We start from the raw sequence: 13,195 nt of genomic DNA, 5'->3' as shown, positions 1-13,195 counted from the left end.
ACACTGCAGGGGCTATTCACAGGTGCAATCCCACTACTGATCAGCACAGGAGTTTTGACCTGCTCCGTTTCTGACCTGGGCCTGTTCACCTCTCCTTAGGCAACCTGGGGACCCCAAGCTTCCCTGGGAATCACCATATTGGTGCTGAACTTAGTGTGGACACCCGATTGGCACAGCCCCCTGCAGCCCAGAACTCCTGAGCTCAAGCGATCCACCAGCCTCAGCCTCCCCAGGCGCTGGGATCACAGGCACCAGCCACAGGGCCTGGCTGGTCACAGGGTCTCCCGCTTCCAATTTCAGGCTCAGCCTGGGAGCTCTGTGCTCTGAGCAGGTGGAAGTGTAGCCTGGAACTGAGCTGATGCGCTGAGGGTTATTTGCACTGTGCGCTTCACATGGAGGTGAAAACACGGGGCACAGATCTTTGAGCACAACCCTCGTCCTGAGGAATGGGGGGGGCTGCATAAAGAGAGACCGGCTCTCCCACTGCCAATTGGTAACAGAGTTTTGAAAGCCTGCTTTTATTGGGCGGGCTCCCCTCTCCCTAGGGGGAACTGGTGGCCCCAAACTTCCCAGAAACCAGCATAGCAAGGCCAACCTGAGCACAGACACCTGCTCAGCACCCCGGGGTGCAGCCCTGAACTCCCGCAATCAGCTACACTCAGCTGCCCACCCAACAAGCATTACATGCAGGGGCCTTCGTGCCCCACGTGTTCAGGTCCCTCCCAGTGCCAGCTTTAAACTCCGCTGCTCAGTTCTAAGCTTTGGCCACACGGGGGCAGCCTGGAGCTCAGCCAACGCCTCCCGTTGCTGGTTGCGTTTCCCGCTCCTCGTGGCAGGTTCACACCCCGCAGGCAGATCTCTGAATCGGAGCTGAACCGTTCCCCAAATCCAGCGCTTTAGCAGCAGCTTTGCTAGGAAAGCGCTGACGTCCCCAAGTAACGTAAGAGCCAGAGCGCTGTGTCCAGGATCTTCTATTGGGCCCCTCACCGTGGTGTCTGTCAGGCGCAAGGAGAAACCAGGGAAATGTTTTCATGGCGTTTAAGGGCAGAAGGGGCCATTAGCTCAGCTAGTCTGACCCCCGAATAACACAGAATTACACCATGACACGTATTGATCCCACAGACCTTAGATAGATCAAAGCGTCTCAGCCCTCAGGAAGGAGGCTAAACTGGGTACCAGAGGCAGCGAACAAGGGGCCCCCAAGGCAATGGCAGGGAACTGACGAGGTGAAATATGCCCCGATGATCCCAGCAGGCGACCCACCCCCATGCTGCAGAGGTGGGAGTCCCTGTTCCTCCTGCCCTTAAGAATCTCTGGTGGTAAGTGGGTCCCCCCAGTTCCCCAGATAAGAATCCTCCATGTGGTTTCCCTGGCTTCACCTCCAAATAAGAACATTGTGTGGAGGGAGTGGGAGGAAGGTTGTCTGGCAGATATGTGTAAGCGGGGGAATGGTACCGCTACTGTGGGGAACTTTCCTGGCTTCTGTGCTATCCCGGCGAAGTGGGCTAGCAAAAGGATCTGAGTCCTCGCTCCCACTTCCTTTACCCAGAGGCCTCCTGCCCTTGAGGACTCTCCTGTTTGGCAGAGTTCTCGTAGCCCCAACAAGACTGGGCCCAGGATTCCTGGGGGGCTCAACCCCCAACCTTGCTGTGGCCACCTAGGACAGGGGCTAAGGTATCCCCACTCCGGGGTACCCTCTCTGCACTGGGCACCTCCCTGACCCACTGATTATTCCAGACAATTTAAAGCAAATACAAGTTGTTTACTTAACAATCAATTTGAAGAAAAGAATAAGAATAAATGGGAACGGTTACAGGGAAACACATCACCCTGCTCTGTGGCAGGGAACATTACAAACAATGTCTCTGGACATCAAGGCACTTTGCAGTCTGTTCCTTGTAGGCCCCAGGCCTCCTTCTCAGGCCCTGGCTGTGCTGCAGGGATGCTGTGGGTGGGACACTTGCAATGGTGGTGACCACACACCTCCGGGCTTTGGGTGGTGGGATCCTTCTTCCCAGTGCCAGCCCCCCGGCAGGTTAAGGTCCCCCTCCCAGCCTGGCCTGCATGGACCCTTGGCTGGGAGTGTCTTTTTGTGCTGGGCCCTTTGCCCAAGGTCCCCCCTTGGCTGGCCCCAGTTGCTCACCACACTCTGGCTCTCTGGCTGCAGCTCCGCTCCCAGCACAGGATCTGCTCTCTCTGCGCTGTGCCTGTGGCTCTCTGGCTGCAGCTCTGCTCCCAGCACAGGATCTGCTCTCTCTGGGATGTGCCTCTGGCTCTCTGGCTGCAGCTCCGCTCCCAGCACAGGATCTGCTCTCTCTGGGCTGTGCCTGTGGCTCTCTGGCTGCAGCTCTGCTCCCAGCACAGGATCTGCTCTCTCTGGGATGTGCCTCTGGCTCTCTGGCTGCAGCTCCGCTCCCCAGCACAGGGTCTGCTCTCTCTGCGCTGTGCCTCTGGCTCCAGGTCCGCTCCCAGCACAGGATCTGCTCTCTCTGGGATGTGCCTCTGGCTCTCTGGCTGCAGCTCCGCTCCCAGCACAGGATCTGCTCTCTCTGGGATGTGCCTGTGGCTCTCTGGCTGCAGCTCCGCTCCCAGCACAGGGTCTGCTCTCTCTGCGCTGTGCCTCTGGCTCTCTGGCTGCAGCTCCGCTCCCCAGCACGGGGTCTGCTCTCTCTGCGCTGTGGCTCTGGCTCTCTGGCTCCAGCTCCGCTCCCAGCACAGGGTCTGCTCTCTCTGCGCTGTGCCTCTGGCCCCTCTGGATCTGGCCCGGCTCTGCTCTCCAGCTCAGCTTGGGCCCCGGCTTTCTCCTTAACTCGGCCCCACTCTGTCTGACTCCAGCACATTCCTGCTCACACGGAGGACGGGACCCACCCTGGCCTTCTGTCTTCCTGATTAGCCGGCCTGCCCTGTCAATCAGGCTGACCTGGAGCATTGGCCTCTTGCCATTGTTCCTGGGGACTGTCAGTCTCAGGGTCCTGATTTGCCATCGATCCCTCCCCTTTTAGTGCTGGGAGCTAGCAACCAAAATACCCCCACTGAATGTTAGTAAGGGGGCAACAGTCCCCTTACATATGTAAAGGGGGACTGTATCTCCCTGTCTGGCCCAGGCTCCTTGGAGGAAGTGATCTCAGTGTGTCTGGCTGTCTCCATTCCTCCCACCCATAAGAATCCCTGGTGTGTGGGTGCACCCTAGACCAGTAAGGATCTCTGGTGGGTGGGTGTCTCTCTCCCCCTAGTCAGGATCTCTGGGGCATGGCTGTATAAAAAGAGACTTTGACTCACTCAGGCTGGGCTGCCATCATGGAACAGACCAGGTCTTTCTGTGGAGGGTTTGCATTCCTCCAAGGACGTGATCTCAGTGTGTGTGGGTGTCCCTGTCCCTTCAACCCTTAACAATCCCTGGTGCGTGGGTGCGCTGGGCCCCATTACAATCCCCTCTGTCTTACCCCCCATGAGGGATCCGGTGGATGTGGGGGTTCTCCATGCTACTGGGGGTGTCTGGTGCCCCTGTCCCTCCTGGTTAATGGAGTGTGTGGGTGTTCCCCAGCTCGTTAAGGATCCGTGTTATGCAGATGCCCCCGTTCTTCTCATTAAGAATGGTGCAATGGAGCATATGGGTGTGTCCCCCACCCCATGAACTAGCTCCCGTGTGTGGTTCCCCTGCCCCCATCCAGGCTCTGTGGTGTGTGGGTGTCTCTGTTCCTCTTTTCAAGATCCGTGTTGCTTGGGTGCGTCCCTAACCCGCAAGTCAGATTCCCCAGCGTGTGGGTGCTCCCATCCCCCACTCCAGGCTCTGCGGGGTAGGGGTGTCTAAAAAGAGACTGTGTCTCACCCAGGCTACACTGCAGGGGCTATTCACAGGTGCAATCCCACTACTGATCAGCACAGCAGTTTTGACCTGCTCTGTTTCTGACCTGGGCTGGTTCACCCCTCCTGAGGCAACCTGGAGACCCCAAGCTTCCCCGGGATCACCATATTGATGCTGAACTTAGTGCAGACACCTGATCGGCACAGCCTCCCGCAGCCCAGAACTCCTGAGCTCAAGCGATCCACCAGCCTCAGCCTCCCCAGGAGCTGGGATCACAGGCACCAGCCACAGAGCCCAGCTTGCTCTGCAGTTTGGCAGCTGGAGCTTTAAACTCTGCTTGTGAGCTCTGTGCCTGGGCCAGACAGGGACAGCCTGGAACTGGGAAATGCTCCTGCTTCCCCCGCCCCCATCTCATGTCGAGCTGCAGGCGCCGCTGTCCTGCCAGGTAAGATCCCGGATGTTTCGGTGCCCCCTTTCCCCGCCCAGGTGTCCGGGTACCTCTCCCCCCCCATACAGAATCCTGGATGTGTGGGTGTCCGTCCCGCTGCAGAGGATCCCGGAGTGTGGATGCCCTTGTCCCCTACAACATCCTGGGTGTGGGTGCCACTCTCCCCGTAGATCTCTGGTGGGTGGGTCCCCAGGGTGTGAGTGCTCCCATCCCCGATACAGGCTGGGGGTATAACTGGCTCTCTGTCCTGCCCAGGCGGTGCTACAGCAGCTGTTCACAGGGGCAGCAACCCCACTGTCACCCTGCAGCTTTAACCTGCTCCAGGGGTGACCTGCTTCACCCTCCTGTGGGAGCCCGGGGACCCCGAACTGCCCAGAATCACCTGATTGATGCCGAGCTTAGCACAGACACCGGCTCAGCATGGCAGGGAGCTGCCCTGAGCCCTGACAATCAGCTTCCCTCCCCTCCTGCTGCACAGCGAGGATCCCACGCGAGAGGCTTTGGGCCCAGTTTGTTCAGGAGCGTCCCAGGCTCCAGCTGTAAACTCTGCTGGTCAGTTCTAGTCTTTGGCCACACGGGGGCGGCACTAACGGTCCCATCTAAACGCTGTTTGCGTTCGGCCCTTCGGATCGCAGATTGTAACCCGTGGGCAGATCTCTGAGTGCAGCCAGATCCCTCCCCAAAGTGAACATTGAAGCAGCAGCTCCCATTGGAAAGATCAGGATTTTTGCCTTTAAAAACAAGGGATATGTCTCCAGCGAGAGACTGAAGAAACTCAATTGATTTCATTGACTCCATGAATGTTCCTCTGTGTCCCCCTAGGAGTCATGCTGCACATTTTGGGAACCACTGAACCCTACTCGTTAATCAGGGGCTAGTGATGTGAAAGCCCAGGGAAAGGGAGAACAAGTGCGGGGCCCCCAGCACTGGAGCCATGTGAAGGGGCTGCAGGAGAGGGGCAATTGCTGGTGGTCCAGGGAGTTAAGGGCAAAGGGGGCACAGGAGGGGGCAGGAGTTAGGGGTGAAGGAGGTGCAAGGGCTGGGAGTGCAGGAGCTAGCGGTGAAGGGGGAGTGGGGATCGTCCAGGGGCAGTGGGGAAGTGCCAAAGTACAAGCTTTGCCCAGGGCACCATTTTCCCTAATGCTGGTCTGAGCAAACAATTGGAAATGACCCTTCAGTGAGACCAGAACCATAGTGTAGAAAAGCCCCTTTGTTAAGTGGTGGTGGCTGAGGGCTTAGGGAGATGGGTTAGAAAGCAACAGGCATTTGTCTGTGGAGGTTTGATTCTTGCCTGCTGGGCAAGGCTGGTGTGTGGTGTCTCCATGGCTGCACTTTCAGTGTCTGATCTGCCACAGGGACCCAAGTCTAGACATACTCAGAGGCTCTATGCCAGGGTTTCTCAAACTTCCTTTCACTACAACCCCTTTTTGCCAAAAAAAACCAAAAAACTTACTACATGACCCTAGAAAGACGCACCAAGCCCCTCCCCACTGAGCACAGGCAGAGGAGACAAAGCCTGAGCCCTGCCCCAGTTAGGGGAGGGCAAAACCAGAGCTTGAGGGATTCAGCCCTGGGTGGTGGGGCTCAGACTTTTGGTTTCAGCCCCAGGCACCAACAAGTCTAATGCCAGCCCTGGCGACCCCATTAAAACAGGGTTATGACCCACTTTGGGGTCCTGACACAGTTTGAGAACCACTCCTCTATGCTGAGGGGAGAGAGTTTTCCTGGGGGTGTAGTTAATCCACTTCCCAAGAGGTGGCAGCTATGTCAGTTGGAGAAGCTATATCGGTGGGTGTGCAAGCTGTGGTGTTTACCACATTTAAGAAGTTTAATCAAACCCCATTTTTAAAACCTCATGTGGTCTGGGAATGGCAAAGGACCTCGATGAAGCAGGGTCTGTCCTTCAAAGTGCTGGACATCACAGTTCCATAGTCCTGTTGTCATGGGGATATTGCTCAGTGTTAAAGTGCTTGACTGCAGTTTAAGTAGTCCTCAGTTCAAACCCGCGTGTTGTCTTATAACCCTCTTTCTTTTTTTTAAAAAAAGGAAAACATTTTCATTTCCATTCTCCATTATGTTCAGGGGCTCCTCTATACAGGAGTGCTTGATATCAATGTAAACACTCAACATTTCACTGTCCAAATGCATAAAAACCTAGCAAAGCTGTCCATCAGCTGAAATCGGTTTCAATCCTCAAAGTGTCAAATTATGTTTTCATCAGTTAAACAAAGTTATCATATGAATGTACATTTGCAGATACCTCTTCTCCAGGAGCTGTGTTGTGCAGAAGAACAAGAACCACATCCAGCTGCAGTTCAGGAGTCTGATGACCAAAGAGCCACGAAGTGTTCTGAGGGCTGGAGAAAAATGCCTTCCTGGTGTTGGGAGGGGAACAGGAGAAAGGACAAAAGAAGCAAGAGACAAAGAGAAAGGAGGGAGGGATGGATGGAGGAAAAGGTGAAACCAAAAGGACAAACCCCAGGTGCGCAATAAAATTCTGCCTCCTTAAGCTCGTGTTTTCCATGCCTAGAATTCAATGGTCACCAGATGGATCAGACTGAACAGGTTTCAAACCTCGAGGAGGCTCTTACCTTCTAAACAGGGACTTCTGTTTACTAGTAAAATCACTAAAAGGGAAGGAGAAAACTCGAAAGAGGTTCCTCCTGGCGCTCACGTGCCTGAACCCGAATACTCTCTCAGTCCTCAAAGAGAGACCTGGAGAAGGAGACTTGCTGAAGCAAAGCCACAGGGGTCTCTGAGGTTTCCCTGGCCCCTCGCCCCTGTCCTGCCTGGTTGATGTCACCATCTCTCTGTGAGGTCACCACCTCCCCACCACCTTGGACCAATAGTCTGAGGTCCTGCAAAAAGCCTTTGTGATGTCACTGCCACACCCCTTCCTTGCTGTGCTAATGTCCTGCCCCTGGCCAGGCACTTCGGAGGTTTGAGCTACTCCCTGTGGATCACCCCACTCAAGGAGCGTTCGTTCTAGGCAGCAAGCCGGCTAGACAGGAAAACATCAGACGCTGCTCCCAATGCTACACTCCGTTTTTCAGAAATTAGTCGACTTTATGGCCAGAAGAGACAACTAGAGCATCTTATTTGACCCCCTGCATATCACAGGCCTCCTGTATGACACAATAGCTACTTTTGTGGCAAACACATTCCAGAAAGGCATCTAGTCTTCATTAAATGATATCAAGAGATGGAGAATCCACCACTTTCCCTAGAAGACATTTTTCTCCAGCCCTCGGAACATTTGGTGGCTCTTTGCTATTGAACGAGCTCAACCTGTTTAGCTTATCAAAAGAAGATTGAAAGGTGATTTCACTGAAGTGTTGAAGGGCCTTAATGGAGAGAAAAGATTGGGTATGAAAGGGCTCTTTAATCGAGCAGAGAAAGGCATAACAAGACCCAATGGCTGGAAGGTGAAAAGAGACAAATTCATATTACTACTAAGGCACAAATATTCAACAGCGAGGATGATTCACGACAGAAACAAGCTCCCAAGGAAAGTGGTGGATTCTAATTCTAATTCCTTATGAATATTCTGTGTGTTTGTGCCTGCAGGGGAGGAACATGCCATATGCCCAGAGGACTTTATTCCTCCAGCCTGCAAGGACAGAGGGGATGTCAAGGAGTTGCTCCTTCAATCCCCCCCACAGAAAGGCCCTTCTTAGGAAAGGCAAAATCCTGGAGAGAAAGAGTAACACTGAACAAGACTCCAGAAAGACAGATTTTTATACTCTCAGTGAGAAGTTTTTCACCTGACCAGGGACTTGAACCCTGGACCCTCAGATTAAAAGTCTGATGCTCTGCCAACTGAGCTAGCCAGGCTCACACATGAAAAGTACAAGTTGGTGCACAGGTGAAGCTAGTCAAGAAAAAGTGAGACACCCACAATAGGGGAAACCTGCTGCTCTCTCTCTTCCCAGCCCTGGCCTGGCTGGGTATTAGTGCTGGTTAAAAAGACGGGAAAATATCGGCATCTACCAGCCATTCATAGCTGTACAAGACTCAGGCACAATACAGAGGTGCCCATCTGCAAGTGCCAAATGGTTGGATTGGCTAACGCAGCCTGTAGACGTCCAGGGCACTCTGGGATACACAGCCAAGTGTCCATCACCATCGTTATTTCAAAGGGATAATGATAATGGTAGCAAGGTTCACAACTGACTCAGCAGTTGCATACAAAGTTGCATGTTTGGCAGTTACGTTGGCTCAGGTTGGCCACCCCAGTCTAGATGTAGAAGTTACAACATTTAAACTTGAAAGAGGGGCCAATTTCCCACCTTTACATCCAAACACGATGAAGGTAGCAGATAGAGCCAGAGCAGGTTGTCTATGGGACCAAGTATATGCAGAGTATCCTCGACAGAGGTTTGTTCAACCTGTTCTTAAAAACCTCTGAGGACAGAGACACCACAGACGCCTTTGGGAGCCTATTCCAGAGCCTAACTGCACTCAGAGTCTGACATTGGTGAAGTAGGAGGCTGAGAAAAACAACACTGGCTGTTAGAAAAAAACAGCCCTCCCTGGTGCTTTAAGCAGTGGTTTCTGGTGTTTTAACAGCCATGGCCTGGGTTCAATTCCCCTAAAAACCAGCAGGTTTTTCAATGAAAATCTCCATTCATTTCGCATTTGAAATGGAAAGGAAAAGAGGGCTTCTTGTCCTTATTAACAAGGCAAAGAATGACTTTTTTCTCAGTAAATATTTTTAAAAGGCACTGACTCGACCTGAAGATCTCATTTCATTTGTATTTACAATGGAATGATTCTCTCTAGGATAGACAGAAATTCTTCAGCTAGACTCAGATTCCACAGGAATAGGAGAAGCGATTGTGTCTAACACCTGCCTTTTTCCGGACAACAGTGATGTCCAAGTTTTCCATGGACATTTCCCTTCCAGCCCCTCAGGCCCCATCCAACAATACAAGAAACTGAAATGCACAGAAAGTTTCTCACCATAGGATTCAGTGACCAGGCCGGGGGGAAAGTTTTGCCATTTGAAGATGTTTGAATTCCCTCCAACTTCTCTCATACAAATGCTAAATAGTTGGTGGTGTAATGTTACAGGAGAGGTTGAAATTAGGCTATTTCGTCAGATAGAAGACAGTGATTGTGTCAGGAGTGGGATGTGAATGGAGCCTAGAGCAACAAATGACAGTGTTAGGGGGCTTATTCCGTCACCCTCTTACTTCCCTGGTCCTTCTCGCATGACCAGAGAGCAGCAATACCCAAAGTCCAAAGGCGCAAACAATTCGATGTTTATTGGGGTGAACGTCCAGCAAGCAATGATTCCAGTTTCCTTCCTTAGTGTTCCCTTCCCAGCTCTGACACCACAAAGCCTTGCCTGTGTCCCTGTTTCTGTTCCCATTTCCCCCTGTAGTAAAACATGATCCCAATTCCCCCATCCCCAGTCCCTGTTCCCATTTCCCCCCCACCTTCCTGACTGACTGCAGACTATATAGTAAAACCTGAGTTCTGCTTAGCTATGCCTTAACCAATCATTTTACTGAAATGTAACTAACCAATCCTAATGTACTGTAACGTGATTATCTAACCAATTATATTCCACCACCTTCACTGGTTACACCCAACAAAATTAATTATACAGCAGACAGAAACAATCACAGACCCAGACAGAGACCATGCAAATAAACATACAAAACAATACAGAAGGGAGGATTTCACAACTACATCTATACAGACATAAGGGTTTTCCAGCTGTGTCTATTGATAAGTGAGTTCTTGCCAGACAGGATGATGCTACCAAACTAAGTTTCCCTTTCTCTGGAGGTGATGGAATATCAGGGCAGGATTGTATTCCTCACAGCCCAATAGCACCTTATTTCAATGTGACTAGTTGGGAATGTGGGGATGTGACCAGACACTTCCCAGCTCATGGCTGCCTTTGCTGCTTAGCCGAAGAACCAGGCCTCAGACTGTCACAGTAAGAGAAGGCCATTACACAGACAGACAGTGATTTTTTATTCTTTCTTTTATATCTTTATAACTAGCTAAGTGATAAAAATACACCTAAACTCTTAAAGTACAGGCCTTTGCAGACTGGCCTGAATCTCTGTATCCTAACAGTCCTTGAGGTCAGGCAGCCTCTGGGTAAGGGGGTGGGGACTCAGATCCTTCCACTGGCCAATTCCACCGGGGTCGTGTATAAACCAGGCAAGTTCCCCACAATAGCCAGACCAGATGCCCCCTTTACACTTGTGCTCTGTCCTCACTGCTTCTCTCTCTTCCTTCCCCCTGTCTCTGCTGCTCCCCCTCTGGGCTTTCTCAGCACCTGGCCCCACAGCACTTCCTGGCAGCCAGAGACTGTGTTCTAGGCCTGCTCCTGCAGATGTGGCCTCTCTCCTGCTTGCTAAGGAAAGGAACCTTCCCAGGAAATGGCCACAGCTTCTGGGAATCCCTGTGTGGCTGGGAACAGAGTTTGGCTCCTGGCACACAAGGCAACTTAAAAGCTGAGCACCCAGACAGGGGCTTGAACCCTGGACCCTCAGATTAAGAGCCTGATGCTCTACCAACTGAGCTACCTGGGCTTGTTAGGAAACATTTTCACCATTCACCACAAGAGTGATTATCCCAGTGTGCAGGCAAGAGTGAGCAGGCAGGCAAAAGAGAGGCAAAAAAAGTCCCAGGAACCCCTCCTCTTTTTCTGCACAGCCACTGCCTGTCAGCAGGATTCCCCCTCCTCCTCCTCCGGGAGACTAAATCTCTGTGCCTAGACAGCCGGTCCATCCGCTGCACCTCAATCCCCCATGCCTGAGCCTCCCTGCCAAAGCCCTGCACCTGGCTCCATAGAATTAAGTCTCACGTGTCGCTGGGAACTTAACTTCTTGTGGCCAGAGAGTCTCAGCCCCCTCAGTAGCTGACCTGAGAAACACAGTGTCCGGCTTTTCCAAAGAAGTGCTTAGACCCCCTCATCATGTGGATCGGATGATTCAGGATTTGAGTCCCCTCGTGGTTGTGCTCACTTCATGCTGCAAGTCCTGCTTTCTTCACAGCTGGAACCTCTTCTTGGCTGCTCAGGCCAATGCTCCGGCTTCAGCTAGAGCCCCGGGAAGGAGTTGGGGGTTGGGCGTCACAAAGGCTGGGGCATGAGCCCCAGGTGCTTCCAGTCTCGCCTTTGCCCTTCTTGACTTGCCAAAAAAATGGGTGGCTCCACTGCCAAAGTCAGCACCATGAGTGGGAACGGTCAGAGGCCCCACCAGGGGGGCTGGCCCTGCTTTCCTACCCTCTTCTGATGTTGGCCACAGAGCATCAGCAGCCGCCCTGCATGCTGGCCTGAGGGTGGCCTTCAGTGGGTGTTCGGCATGGCAGGGAGCAGCCTGGCTGGGTGTCTCTGTGGCTGTCTGCTGGCCACGCATAGGCATGGTTCTCCCCTCCTCTTGCCCTGCCTTCCATTGCTCTGTGGCTTTTAAACCTTCCCTTGGAGCTGTCAGCACCAGCCGCCTCTGCTCCAGGTGCCCAGAGGAGGAGAGGTGCTGGGCTCCAGCCTGGGACTCTTCCTCCCTCCTGCCTAGCCCTGACTATGAAGCCTGGCCCTGGCCCTCCTTCCTTCAAGCGCCAGGTGGGCAAGAGGAAAAGCACAGAGGCAAGTGCCAAACTTGCGGGCATCAGGTGAAGCCGTGAGAATCCCGACCCTCAGGTGTCAGTTCTAGAGTCCTGACCCACTGCAGCCATCCCACCCAGAGGCCTGAGTCACCTAACAGGAGGGGAAAGACTTGTTCTTGCATGGCTGGAGACAGGGAAGTTGAGCCCTGTGAGCTCCAGGGCTTTATCACAAGATCCCACTGAGATTTGAACTCAGATTGCAGGATTCAGAGTCCTGAGTGCTGCCCATTACACCATGGGACCAGTTCATGGCACCTTTTCTGCACATTGGTGACCCTCACAGGGCTGGCTCATGTAAGGGACTGTAGGCCCCTTACTAAAACTTAGTGGGGGGTTGGTTGGCTAGTTCCCAGCACCAATAGAAGGCGGAAGGGCCAATGGGAAATCAGGACCCTGAGACTGACAGTCCCCAGGGGCAATGGGGAGAGGCCCATTGTTAGCCGCACTGACAGGCCAGGCAGTGTAATGAGGGAGTCACCAGGCCAGGGGGTCCCATCCTCCGTGGGAGCTGGAACTGCCTGGGCCAGAGTGGGGCAGAGCTAAGGAGAGAGCAGGAGCCCGAGAAGAGCCGGGGAGCAGAGCTGCTCAGGTGTAGTGCCAGAAACTGCTCCCTGTAGGACTTTGCTACCTGCAGCAGTTACTGAGACCTGAGGTTGTTCTTATTTGCTGACTTGTCCTAATTGGCTCAAACTTGACAGTGGTTTCTCTAGCAAAGACCAGTCCCTGGCCCCTTGGTCCAGACGTCCTCATTCACATCAGGCTGGGGTGACCAGATGTCAAAGATGAAATATCGGGACGCGGGGGGCAGAGCCAAAAAAAAAGCCGGCGGCTTCCCCCCCCCAGGCAGCAGTGGCACAGCCCCATCTCCACCCAACTCTCGGCTCTGACCCCTGATACACCCCCAGCTCCCCCATCCCCTCACTCCTGGGCCCAGCCTGGGCTCCGAGCTCTGCGGCTGAGCCGCGCTCCAGGTCCCTCCTGCAGCACCCGGGCAAGGGGCGAACCAGGCAGCCGGGCCCGGGCCCTCCCGGTAGGAGCGTGTCTGCCCCACGTGTGTCTCCGCTCCCCGCCCACATGGGCCCTGCCCGCTCCGCACTGCCCCCAGCCCCACTGCGCTGCCCCGCAGGCTCCAGGGCTGGAGCAGCCTCCGTGCTGTGCTCCCGGCCATGGCCATGGCCCGTGTGCACAGCTGGGAAGGAGGAGGATGCCGCCTGCTTGGGGAAGAGGCAGGGCCAGGGCGAGGATTTGGGAGAGATCCCATGGGGCTGTGTGGGGGTGGGGCTGGGGGCAGGGCCAGGGCGGGGATTTGGGGA

The 13,195-nt window shown here is 53.9% G+C and overlaps 1 protein-coding gene and 3 non-coding genes across 4 annotated transcripts in view; all 4 read right to left on the bottom strand.

The window, feature by feature from the left end:
- The window catches only part of LOC120375429 (zinc finger protein 551-like), a gene marked incomplete at both ends in the record, with an annotated part of 536,130 nt that overhangs the window by 353,194 nt on the left and 169,741 nt on the right, over window positions 1-13,195 (bottom strand). The gene's annotated exons all lie outside the window — the stretch shown is intronic.
- TRNAK-UUU lies at window positions 8,015-8,087 on the bottom strand. Its single transcript has one exon. It is a non-coding gene; the product is annotated as a tRNA-Lys (tRNA).
- On the bottom strand, window positions 10,735-10,807 carry TRNAK-CUU. Its single transcript has one exon. It is a non-coding gene; the product is annotated as a tRNA-Lys (tRNA).
- Window positions 12,054-12,125, bottom strand: TRNAQ-CUG. Its single transcript has one exon. It is a non-coding gene; the product is annotated as a tRNA-Gln (tRNA).

The sequence above is a fragment of the Mauremys reevesii genome, linkage group 12 (genome assembly GCF_016161935.1).
Source record: "Mauremys reevesii isolate NIE-2019 linkage group 12, ASM1616193v1, whole genome shotgun sequence".
Taxonomy (NCBI): domain Eukaryota; kingdom Metazoa; phylum Chordata; order Testudines; family Geoemydidae; genus Mauremys; species Mauremys reevesii.
Note: the sequence above shows the minus strand (reverse complement) of the source record. Positions and strands in the feature narration are given on the sequence as shown.